The sequence below is a fragment of the Canis lupus genome, chromosome 9 (genome assembly GCF_011100685.1).
Source record: "Canis lupus familiaris isolate Mischka breed German Shepherd chromosome 9, alternate assembly UU_Cfam_GSD_1.0, whole genome shotgun sequence".
Classification (NCBI taxonomy): Eukaryota; Metazoa; Chordata; class Mammalia; order Carnivora; family Canidae; genus Canis; species Canis lupus.
In genome coordinates this window covers 16,438,935-16,450,726 of record NC_049230.1, presented here as the reverse complement: position 1 = coordinate 16,450,726, position 11,792 = coordinate 16,438,935, and the positions used below count along the sequence as shown (strand labels likewise).

General features: G+C 36.0%; 1 protein-coding gene and 1 pseudogene across 2 annotated transcripts in view; one reads left to right on the top strand and one right to left on the bottom strand.

The window, feature by feature from the left end:
- Window positions 1–2,237: 2,237 nt before the first annotated feature.
- LOC100688130 lies at window positions 2,238–2,612 on the bottom strand (annotated as a pseudogene).
- A 5,912-nt stretch (window positions 2,613–8,524) lies between these two features.
- The window catches only part of LOC106559243, a 52,792-nt gene continuing 49,524 nt past the window's right edge, over window positions 8,525–11,792 (top strand). Inside the window, exons 1-2 of one of the 2 annotated variants that reach the window (XR_005364320.1) lie at window positions 8,525–9,441; window positions 11,349–11,453. The gene's annotated coding sequence lies outside the window, so the exon portion shown is untranslated. The remainder of the gene's footprint in view (window positions 9,442–11,348; window positions 11,454–11,792) is intronic. The other variant, XM_038546985.1, reaches the window with a different exon arrangement.

The following is an 11,792-nucleotide window of genomic DNA, read 5'->3' as shown; positions in this document are numbered from 1 at the left end:
AAGAGCAACTAAAGGTTACATTAAACTCTGAAACTAAAATGAAGATCTGAACAGAACTGCTGAAGCCAATGCAATATAAAAAGAAAGGACATGGCAACTCTCCTAGCATTAACATAGCAAAGAAAAATAGCAAAAGGGAAATAAGAAAGAAGACAGAATGGAAGGAAGATAGCATGTGAAAAACAAATAACCCAGTCTAGTAGTACAATCAGTATAACATAAGGAACAACCAAAAAGAAGTACTTGATAATTCATAATACAGAGCAACTTGTCAACTAAAAGAATCTAAGTCAGATTGAGATCCCATCTTTGAGCAGACTTTACAGTGGCAAAAGAAATGTATTAAAAGACAAGTATTGGGGATCCCTGGGTGGCGCAGTGGTTTGGCGCCTGCCTTTGGCCCAGGGCGCGATCCTGGAGACCCGGGATCGAATCCCACATCGGGCTCCCGGTGCATGGAGCCTGCTTCTCCCTCTGCCTGTGTCTCTGCCTCTCTCTCTCTCTCTATCTGTGACTATCATAAATAAAAAATTTAAAAAAAAACTTAAAAAAATAAAAATAAAAATAAATAAAAGACAAGTATTTCTCTTTTTTTAAGATTTTATTTATTTACTCATGAGAGACACACGGGGGGGGGGGGGCGGGGGGCGGGTGCAGAGACACAGAGGGAGAAGCAGACTCCATGCAGGGAGCCTGATGCAGGACTGGATCCTGGGACTCCAGGATCACGCTCTGTGCCAAAGGCAGGCATTGAACTGCTGAGCTACCCAGGGATTCCCCCAGACAAGTATTTCTTATCTTTTGATACCATAACTCAGAACTATTCTGCACTACCAATCAAGAAAATCTTTGCCTGATACTTTAATCGAATGGCTGCTTAAAAAAGAAGTCAATGAGGCATCAATGAAAATTTTTATAACAATGTAAAATGACTGGGCCAAGTTTGGATTAAAATTTTTTTTTGTGGGCAGCCCGGGTGGCTCAGCGGTTTAGCACTGCCTTTAGCCCAGGACCTGATCCTGGAGACCTGGAATCGAGTCCCATGTTGGGCCCCCTGCATGGAGCCTACTTCTCCCTCTGCCTGTATCTCTGCCTCTCTCTCTGTCTCTCGTGAATAAATAAATAAAATCTTTTTAAAAATTTTTTAAATTTTTTTTTCATGATTGACAGACAGGACTTCCTACCTCTGAATTTTATTTTTTATTTATTTTTTTTTTTCTACCTCTGAATTTTAAAAGCCATCACTCTGGGAGCACCTGGATAACTCTGTTGGTTGAGCATCCAACTCTTGGTTTTGGCTCAGGTCATAATGTTAGGATTGTGAGTTGGAGCCCCAAGTTAGGCTCCACGCTCAACCCAGATCTTGGAGAGATTGTCCCTCTGCCCCTCCCCCAGCTCATACGATAGATAGATAGATAAAATCTTTTTTAAAAAATAAAATAAAAACCATCACTCTGATCAGGATATCACCAAGGGAGATACAATTTCAGGCCATTCAACAGAGATCTAATGACTGCACATCTATTAAGAATAAACTTCTGGTAATCCTTCCAGAAAAGGCAACTTTTTTTTAAAGATTTTATTTATTTATTCATGCGAGACACAGAGCAAGAGAGAGAGAGAGAGAGAGAGGGGCAGAGACACAGGCAGAGGGAAAAGCAGGCTCCATGCAGGGAGCCCAACGTGGGACTCAATCCCGGGTCTCCAGGATCACAACCTGGGCCAAAGGCAGCGCTAAACCGCTGAGCCAACCAAACTGCCCAGAAAAAGCAACTTTAATGAAATTAGTTTAGAAAGGATGCAAGGAAGTTAAGTGCAGTGTAAGATTTCGTGTTTTTTTTCCTTTAAAAAACAGAAAAATGGGTGGGACAGATGGATGAGCTAGGTAAAGGATTAAGACTACAAGTATCTTGATGAGCTCTGAGAAATGTATAGAATGGCTTAATCATTATATTGTACACCTGAATCTAATATAATACATGAATTTTTAAAAAGAGGGGAAAACAGAAAAATAACCCCCAAAAAGCGATTTCTTATTTTCTCTCCCCTAAAAAGAATACAAACATCATTTCTCAAATCTAACAGTGGCTTCATTTTCAAAATGCATCACTGTATTTTCCTCATAAGGCAGCCATACATTATAAACCTTCAGCACATAACAGTCACATGATTTATTCAGTAAGCCTAAAGGCTTCCACAAACCTCCTGGAGCTTACATCCAGACTAGTTCTGAGGTTTCAAATATTAAAGCTTTTTCCACAGTCATAAGTTTCTTTCATGTTTGGGTTATTGAACACAAACTTGGGATAAGTTGTCTTCAACCTAGTCCAATTCTGTTCCTTAAAGTGTTAACTGTTCTTTCTTTTCAATGAACATTCTGACTCCATCTTAAACAACTTCTCCATCCGAATATACTTTTGTCTTTGTATATTCTAGAATATAAGAATATAATACAAAGCTATTACAACCCTCAGTTTGAAGTGTAAAAATTTAAGCTTCTTTTTAAGAAGTTCTTTACTGCTGAGAGTGTCAGGGTGAGGGCAGACTGGGTGGGTTGTCAGCTTTCTCTTGTTCACAGCCCAAACAGTGGCTTGGATTAGCAATGCCAACATCTTTACCTTCCTGGTGCCTTAGTGCCCTAGACTGGCTATTTTATAATTTTATATGTAAAGTTTTACATTTAATTCAATGGGTTTATTCCTAGGTATTTTTTATACTATTGTAAATAGTATTTCTTAAAATTTTCTTTTTTCAGCTTGTTGCTGATACATAAAAAATTATTGATTTTGTGTAATGAGCTTATATCCAGCAACCTGTCTTCACTCTTTTATAAATTATAATTATCTGAATATTCTCATATATAATCATGTTTCCAAATAATAGGCAGTTTTCTTTTTCTCTTTTCAATAATTATATCTTTTAGTCTTTGTCTTGCCTTACTGCATCAGTTAGGATTTCTAGTATAATATTGTCAAAATGCAATGATAATGGGCATCCTTATCTCATTTCTAACCTCAAAGAGAAGTATTTCCATATTTCACCATTAAGTATTACTTTGCTGAAGTTATATATATATATAAGTTTTATATATATATATATATAACTTTTATTAGATTAGAGGAGTTCTCTTCTATTCCTATTTTGCTAAGAGATTTTTTTTATCTTACTACTATCAACAAAATTTTGTAGTGTTTGGAGTATGAGTTTTGTGCTTCTTTTGTTAGATTTATTCCTAGGTGACTTATTATATTTGGTGCTATTGTAAATAAAACTTAATATTTTTGGATTGTTTTTTGCCGTTGCTTTTAAATTATTGAGATTTGACTTTATAATACAGGATATGGTCATTTTTTTCTAAATATTCCCTATGTGAAGAAATATGTATCCTGAAATTATTGGGTTGTCTATATGTCCATTAAATCAAGTTTGTTAAATTTATTGTTCAAATTTCCTAAAGTCATAAAGATTTTTCTCTGCTTATTCTATTAACTACTGACAAATATGTGTCAAAATCTTCAACTATAATTTTTGATTTTTCTATTTCTCAATGTAATTTTAAATTTTTCTTTATGTATTTTGAGGCCATATTATTAGGATCATACAAGTTTAGAATTATGACATCTTCATGTTGAATTAAACCTTTTTCTTTGAAATGCTTTTTCTTTTTTTCTTAGAAATGCTTTTTCTTAAAGTTTATTTTGTTTGACATTAATATTCCTACACTATTTTGCATAGTATTTGTATAGTCCATAGTTATCCATCCTTTTACATTCAACCTCTCTGAATCCTTAGACTTAAGATATTTTTAATTCTTAAGTTTTAGAGGCTTAGATAACTTCCTTGATGAATTTTATCTAGTATATACATAATAAATAATGCCCATATTACTCAGCTCTTCAAAAACACAAAATCAAAGAACACTTCCCGGCTTGATTTATGAAACTATCATAATCTTGATACCAAAATTTGATGAAAACAATACAAAAAAAGGAAGATCACAGGCTAATCTCTCTCATAAGCAAATAATGCAAAAATCCTAAACAATTAGCAATCTGAAATCATTTACATTTTTACAATATTAGTAGTAATTATGAAATTACTGACATATCTGTGTTTAAATCTACTTTTACTGAATACCTGTACTTATATCACATGTTCAATATTCTATTTCCTTCCATTCTTGCCTTCCTTTTGGAATGATTATATTTTATTTTTCTTGTTAATTTGGAAGTTTTAAAGGTTACTGTAAAAATTACAATATGTGGGATCCCTGGGTGGCGCAGCGGTTTAGCGCCTGCCTTTGGCCCAGGGCGCGATCCTAGAGACCCGGGATCGAATCCCACATCAGGCTCCCGGTGCATGGAGCCTGCTTCTCTCTCTGCCTGTGTCTCTGCCTCTCTCTCTGTGTGTGACTATCATAAATAAATAAAATTAAAAAAAAAATTACAATATGCATCCTTAATTTATCATAATCCAATTTTATATTAGATTTTTATCCTCACTCAAGAGGACTATCTTTCTTATCCACTTCCCAATTTATTGTTTTTGTTTTATATAATGTGTTCCCTGAATTACTCACATATTATCATTTCATTTCTTCTTATCCTTCCCTGTAGTCCTATATTGAAAGGGAACACAGAGCTAGGTCAGATTACAAAACTTTTTCAAAAAATTTTTTTCACCCTATGCCTAAACATCCTTGTAAAATTTAATAACATCAGGAACAAAGAGAAATTTATACGTAACAGGAGAAAAAAACAGACTACACACAAAATTAAAAAAATATATATAATACAAGAGAAAATACTGGGATGAACCAAAGTGGAGGAAAGGACATTTAAAAACTTATATTTCAGTAAGTATGATGAAAAATGTAACATAATAGTCTAGAACTAAAATTCAAGATGATATCAACATTCTAGTGGAGGGACAGCTGTCATAGGAAGAGAAAAAAGAAGGAACAGTCTCATTTTTGGTCTGTGACTGCTCTTTGTCTTACAGTTGATGGGAAGGTTGATCTGGAAAATGTGGCACTGAAAATGAAAGATTTTACAGGTGAGTGTTCTATAATAAATTATATTTTAAATGTTATTCTCCCAGTAGTCTATTCATACTAATTTTGCCAACTTACCTACTTATTATAAAATATTTCTGCCTGATAAAATCCATTTGACCTTGGATTATCTATTTTAAAAATAAACCACAGAACTTGTTTTTGAAAACAAGTCCTATATACTGTAGAGGTGTTTTTCTCACATATGTATATGTCTTTGCCAACATGTAAATAGCTAAATTTTAGGTAAACACATGAATAAAATAAGGTAAAGTTTTATAAAGCTCAAGATAATGTGGATTTTGTGAAAAATCAAAGACATAAGTCAGTATAAGATCTCCTTGCCATAATTATTTCTTTTGGCAACTCATTATCCAATTTGATAACTAGGTTTTTTTTTAAATAAATTACTTTTTTATTGGTGTTCAATTTACCAACATACAGAATAACACCCAGTGCTCATCCCGTCAAGTGCCCCCCTCAGTGCCTGTCACCCATTCACCCCCACCCCCTGCCCTCCTCCCCTTCCACCACCCCTAGTTCGTTTCCCAGAGTTAGGAGTCTTTTTCTTCTCCCTTCCCTTATATTCCCTTTCACTGTTATTTATATTCCCCAAATGAATGAGAACATACACTGTTTGTCCTTCTCTTATTGACTTACTTCACTCAGCATAATACCCTCCAGTTCCATCCACATTGAAGCAAATGGTGGGTATTTGTCATTTCTAATGGCTGAGTAATATTCCATTGTATACATAAACCACATCTTCTTTATCCATTCATCTTTCGATGGACACCGAGGCTCCTTCCACAGTTTGGCTATTGTGGACATTGCTGCTAGAAACATCGGGGTGCAGGTGTCCCGGCGTTTCATTGCATCTGAATCTTTGGGGTAAATCCCCAACAGTGCAATTGCTGGGTCGTAGGGCAGGTCTATTTTTAACTCTTTGAGGAACCTCCACACAGTTTTCCAGAGTGGCTGCACCATTTCACATTCCCACCAACAGTGTAAGAGGGTTCCCTTTTCTCCGCATTCTCTCCAACAATTGTTTCCTGCCTTGTTAATTTTCCCCATTCTCACTGGTGTGAGGTGGTATCTCATTGTGGTTTTGATTTGTATTTCCCTGATAGCAAGTGATGCAGAGCATTTTCTCATGTGCATGTTGGCCATGTCTATGTCTTCCTCTCTGAGATTTCTCTTCATGTCTTCTGCCCATTTCATGATTGGATTGTTTGTTTCTTTGCTGTTGAGTTTAAGAAGTCCTTTATAGATCTTGGAAACTAGCCCTTTATCTGATACGTCGTTTGCAAATATCTTCTCCCATTCTGTAGGTTGTCTTTGAGTTTTGTTGACTGTATCCTTTGCTGTGCAAAAGCTTCTTATCTTGATGAAGTCCCAATAGTTCATTTTTGCTTTTGTTTCTTTTGCCTTCGTGGATGTATCTTGCAAGAAGTTACTGTGGCCAAGTTCCAAAAGGGTGTTGCCTGTGTTCTCCTCTAGGATTTTGAAGGAATCTTGTCTCACATTTAGATCTTTCATCCATTTTGAGTTTATCTTTGTGTATGGTGAAAGAGAGTGGTCTAGTTTCATTCTTCTGCATGTGGATGTCCAATTTTCCCAGCACCATTTATTGAAGAGACTGTCTTTCTTCCAATGGATAGTCTTTCCTCCTTTATCGAATATTAGTTGACCATAAAGTTCAGGGTCCACTTCTGGGTTCTCTATTCTGTTTGATAACTAGGTTTTATCCTGCATATTATCCCCCAAATTAAGAGAGCCTTTCTCCTTTCTTATATCAATAATTTAGGAACAAATTTGCTTTGACTTCTAATGACACACAATTTCCACATCCTATTTTACCTTTGCTTTTTTTTTTTACTTTCTAAATTATGAGATTTTATTTTGTTTTTTTAATAATAAATTTATTTTTATTGGTGTTCAATTTGCCAACATACAGAATAACACCCAGTGCTCATCCTGTCAAGTGCCCACCTCAGTGCCCGCCACCCAGTCACCCCACCCCCTGCCCTCCTCCCCTTCTACCACCCTTAGTTCATTTCCCAGAGTTAGGAGTCTTCCATGTTCTGTCTCCCTTTCTGGTTATTTCCCACTTATTTTTTCTCCTTTCCCCTTTATTCCCTTTCACTATTATTTTCCCCAAATGAATGATTTTACCTTTGCTCTTTAATCCCAAATTGAGAATGATGCAGTATAAGCTATCTTAAGTATACTTTAAAATATTCATCATATAGGTCAATAACATGTTCTTATAAACCTCTTGAGCCTCTGTAATATTGAGTTGTTAATTTCTAAAATTCTCACCTATAAACACTCTGTATTTTAAAAGGAGAAAAAATTGATGCCAGTGATCTGCAGAACATTCTGGAGACATGAGAGTAGAAGTCAATGATAAGGAATGTCTTAAACTACAAAAATTACTACCAGTTGATGGTAAGCTGCATCTGTAACCTCTGGAGAGTTCAGTTTTATGGGTCTAGTTGTAATATTTATATTTTAAAGTGACACATGTTCGGATGTTACCTGTACTCATCCTCAGCTCTTGCTTCCATATAAACAGTTTATTATTACTCTGTGCCAATACAAGTACAGAATTCAACTGTCAAAAGAATCCTTTTCCACAAAATCAGTGTTGAGAAAAGATGTTACTGATGATTTTGAAAGGCAGAGGAAAGGAGAATTTACATCTTGTCTCTCAGTAAATATTTCAGAAGTCCTCTTAAATTCCTGTTCTCTCCCCAAGTCACTTTTCCTAACATTGCCCTTGGAGAGTCCCTTTTCCTTTTTTTTTTTTTTAATGAAAATCACTTTTATTTATTTATTTATTAATATTTTATTTATTTATGACAGATACAGAGAGAGAGAGAGAGAGGCAGAGACACAGGCAGAGGGAGAAGCAGGCTCCATGCACCGGGAGCCCGACGTGGGACTCGATCCCGAGTCTCCAGGATCACGCCCTGGGCCAAAGGCAGGCGCCAAACTGCTGCACCACCCAGGGATCCCGGAGAGTCCCTTTTCCTAATCCTTATCCTTCCCAGAGATAAACCCTAAAAACTCCTCCCTCTGTTAAGTTCAATTTCTTTTTTTTATTAAGTTTTTATTTTGATTCCAATGTAGCTAACATACAGTGTTATGTTAGTTTCGGGTGTACTATATAGTCATTCAATAATTCCATACATCTCCCAGTGCCATAATAAATGTACTTCTTTTTTAAAGATTTTATTTATTTATTTGAGAGAGAGAAAGCATGAGCAGAGAGAGGAGCAGAGGGAAAAGGACAAGCAGACCCCCTGCTGAGTAGGGAGCCCAACATGGGGCTTGATCCAAAGATTCTAAGATCATTACCTGAGCTGAAGTCAGATACTTAACTGACTAAGCTACCCAGGCACCCACAAGTGTACTTCTGAATCCTCATCACCTATTTCACCCATTACCCCACCTACAGCAGTTTATTCTCTGTAGTTAAGAGTCTGTTTCTCAGTTTGTCTCTCTCCCTCTTTTATTTCCCTTGGTTCCTTTGTTTTGTTTCTTAAATTACACAGGTGAGTGAAATCATATGGTATTTATATTTCTGTGAGTGACTTATTCCATTAACTTAGCTTTATACTCTCTAGCTCCATCCATGTTGTGGCAAATGGCAAAATTTCATTCTTTTTTATGGTTGAATAATATTCCATTATTTATATAAAATATGGTGTGTGTATATATATATATATATACACACACACAAACACATATATATAAAATATGCTATATATATATACCACCTCTTCTTTACCTATTTATCTATCAATACATACTTGGACTGCTTCCGTAATTTGACTATTATAAATAATGCTGCTATAAACATAGGGATGCATGTATCCCTTTGAATTAGTGTTTTTGTATTTGTGGGGGCAGAAGCGGGGTGGAGTAGATACCTGGTAATTTGATTACTGGATCAATTACTAGATCTAGTACAATAACCGCTAACATTTGTTAAGCCCTTATGTTGTGTCAGGTTCTGTCCTCACAATTCACAATGATGACACCATATGCCCATTTTATAGTAGAAACTGTGGCACAGAAAGGCCACAGTTTGTTACTTAAGGCCACAAAAGTAGGCAGCAATAGAGCTAGAATTTGAACTCTGGCTCTTTACCTCTACACCATACTATCACTCTATACCAGAGTGAGAACTTTTTCATTGCTTAGCTTCATCATGATTTGAAGGTGAAAGCGGGTATATTTCTAAAGTTGGTCACACAAAGGAAAGCCTGACCATTATATTCTATTTGTGACTCATTCTCTGTCCTAAACTGTGCCTTTTCTTACAGATAATAAGAAAGTTTTTCAGAATAGATTGCTATCAGCTTTGAAGTCATTCAAAGGTGAGTAAGAAACAATGAGAAAGTATGTAAAATTGAGATTTTTAATCTCTGTATTTATATTTTTTCCTAGTTACTAGATCATGATTCCTTTGCCATTCCTTCTATATATTATTAATCTTATCATCTTTTTTTTTTTTGATCCTGTGTAGGCTTAATTCCAGGGTCAGACAAAAAAATCAGTACTCAAGATCTCCACAGTTATCTTTCTTTTTTTTTTAATATTTTATTTATTTATGAGAGACACAGAGAGAGAGAGAGAGAGAGAGAGAAGTGGAGACACAGGCAGAGGGAGAAGCAGGCTCCATGCACGGAGCCTGACGTGGGACTCAATCCCGGGTCTCCAGGATCATGCCGTGGGCCAAAGGCAGGCACTAAACTGCTGAGCCACCCGGGCTGCCCCAGTTATCTTTCTATGTACTTTTGGATAGGTCTAATTAGACTATTAGCCTTCATAGTACTGAAAATAATCATGATAATGCTCAGCTGTGAATTGTTAGTTTTCTTCTATTTTTCTTTCTTTTCTTTTTTAGCTTTTTTAGAGAGCGAGAACAAGAGAATAAGCCAGGGGGAGGGGCAGAAGGAGAGGGAGAGAGAGAATATTAAGCAGACTCCATTCCCAATGCAGAGCCCAATGCAAGGCTCAGTCTCATGACCCTGAGATCATGACCTGAGCCGAAATCAAGAGTCGGACACTTAGGGCAGCCCGGGTGGCTCAGCGGCTTAGCGACGCCTTCACCCCAGGGCATGGTCCTGTCGACCCGGGATCGAGTCCCACGTCAGGCTCCCTGCATGGGGCCTGCTTTACTCTCTGCCTGTGTCTCTGCCTCTCGCATGAATAAATATATAAAATCTTAAAAAAAAAAAAAAAAAAAAGGAGTCGGACACTTAAGCAACTGAGCCACTCAGGCACCCTTCTTCTTCTATTTTTTCAATATAAAAGGTGTTACATGACCAATAAATATAAATTAAATTAAAGATAAAATAATCACTCATAATCCTGCTATCCAATCATTACCATTCTTAATATTATGAAATCCTATATAGTTAAAATAGTAATAATCTCATTGAGTCAAAAGTGCTCTGAAATTCCATTGGAAGACTCTATAAGAGATACCAACATACTAGTCACTTTTTCTTCCAGTGATGGAATACATTGTTATTGCTATAGTTAAGCAATTACATAGTTTACTTGCCTAAGAGCCATAATATTAAAAAAACTGCATCTAATACTAGAATCACATTGACTTAAGATACTTACAATATGATAGACATAGGGGAAATGAATCCATATGATGGAATAATAAATTGATGTTGTCCATCTAAGGTTCATTCTATTTATGTGTTTGCTAACTACAGAATGTCAGAGTCAAGTGCATTTACATTGTTCATTTTATGTGTATTTTCACTGTGCATATGATTTTAACTCATATATGTTAAATGATTGCATGATGTAACTTCATCCTATAAAATAACAGTTTTTTTGCCTGTGGTAGTCACCTTTTGTACCAGCTATGGTTATGTAACTTTCTGTAGATTGAAGATACAATGGTTTACTTTCCAGTACCTTGTCATTAGAAATTTAAATTGTGGGTTCTTTCTTTCTTTCTTTCTTTCCTTCTTTCCTTCTTTCTTTCCTTATTACAAGTAAGATTATAATGAACATTTCCCTCTCCCCTTTGGCATAGCCTTTTCTGCATTCCCACAAATGGAATTAGTGGGCTAAAAGTTATAAACATTTCAAAGAACCATAATAGTTACTACCAAACCACTTTCCAATAAGGTAATTCCAGTTAACATTCTAACCAGTAGCCAGGCCTATTGAGAATTGAATTAACTCATCAGCACAAGAATTATTTTTCATATTGTGTCTTAACTGGTTTTTTCTTACATCTCCATCCCTTTCTAAGGAGGAAAGATCGATGTCAATAACCTGAACACACTTCTGGGGAACATGGGGATCAAGCTCAAAAATAAAGAATTTAAAAGTGTGGTACAAAATCAACCTATGGATGGTGAGCATTGTAAACAAGTATTTTGCCTTTTAGAGGAGAACTTAGAATCTTGGGATCCATATAAGAATTTCTAAAACTAGGGCAGCCCCAGTGGCACAGTGGTTTAGCGCCGCCTGCAGCCCAGGGTTGATCCTGGAGACCCAGTATCAAGTCCCACATTGGGATCCCTGCATGGAGCCTGCTTCTCCTTCTGCCTGTGTCTCTGCCTCTCTCTGTGTGTATCTCTCATGAATAAATAAATAAAATCTTTAAAAAAAAAAAAAGAATTTCTAAAACTAGATTGATTTGAGGAGTTTAAGATATTTTTAAGAGTCATGGAGAAGAACTTGGCCTTCAATA